Here is a 1,278-nt window from a genome sequence, read left to right on the forward strand (position 1 = left end):
TCTGATCTGCAGGATGGATTTTCATGGTTACACATTGAACATCATGAAAGCATAGTGATTCATCACAAAAACAATATGTAATTATAGATGTGTTTTCCGACGGTCTTAGGCGACCCCTATGAAAGGGTCGTTCGACCCCCAAAGGGGTCACGACCCACAGGTTGAGAACCGCTGCTTTCATGGGTAAAGACAAAGATGGGTGACATCTATTCTCTGAATTCCTCCTAATGGCCTCACCTCATTCATGGACCAGCTTTGTGAGGGGACAGACATAGAATTGTGGAGACGAGCTATGGGTATGGGAAAGATGAATCCTGTTCTGTTCACAAGGATTGTTTTGCTCTGATGAGAGAAAACACATTCTGTCCTGGCTGGGAGTTAAACGCCCTGGGATGTGGGAGTCGGCATTGGAATGCAGTCCCTCCTCTTTTTCCAAGAACTGCCTGTCGTCATGGAAATGGTCACAACCTTGTCTCTGTCGCAATCTGGCCCCAGGGACACCCAGCCTTTTTGACGTTCAGCCTGCAATGGCTGTAGCCTGTAGCTATTATATCATGCCTCCTTCCCCAGGCCTAGCATTCCAACTTCCCCTGATGTAATCTTTTTAAAAAAATAAATATATTTATATATATATTTTTTGATTTCAGAGAGGAAGGGAGAGGTAGAGAGAGATAGCAAATATCTATGATGTTTTTGTGCACTGAGCCTCTAGTAATATTATAACTGTGTATGGTGTCAGATTGGTATGAGATTAAAGCCATGTTTTCTTAGTCCATTATATAATGTCTAATCATTGGGGTGTACCCCTGAAATAAACCTAAGGTTCTATGTTAACTGTCATTTAAAAAATGTTTTTAGAATTCCATAGGACCATGTTACCTTCATAGAGTCATATTTTAACTTACGTACTTTTTGTACAGTTTGTTTGAGAAGAGAGCTCTAAAACTGAAAAGAAAGAAAAGTTGAGATTTATAAATTTGCAAAATAAACCAAAGGCAACCACAAACACAACCGTAAAAACCATAAAGATAAAAGCAGAGGTAAAATGCGTTTGGAGACCCCATCCCCTGTCTTTCGATACCAGGACCGAAGTAGCGAGAGGCTCTGAGAAGCTGTGGCTCTTGCTCCTTGGACCACAGAGGGGTCTTGGCTGAGCTCCCATCGAATGTGCACCTCACCTCGTACCCCATCTACCTGAGTATCCGTGGGCCCTCAGTGTATGAGAACGAGAACCAGCGCACATGGCTGCATCTCGTCATGGACACAGGAGGTGACCTG

Source organism: Myotis brandtii, unplaced genomic scaffold (assembly GCF_000412655.1).
Source record: "Myotis brandtii unplaced genomic scaffold, ASM41265v1 scaffold2121, whole genome shotgun sequence".
In the NCBI taxonomy this organism is placed as follows: Eukaryota; Metazoa; Chordata; class Mammalia; order Chiroptera; family Vespertilionidae; genus Myotis; species Myotis brandtii.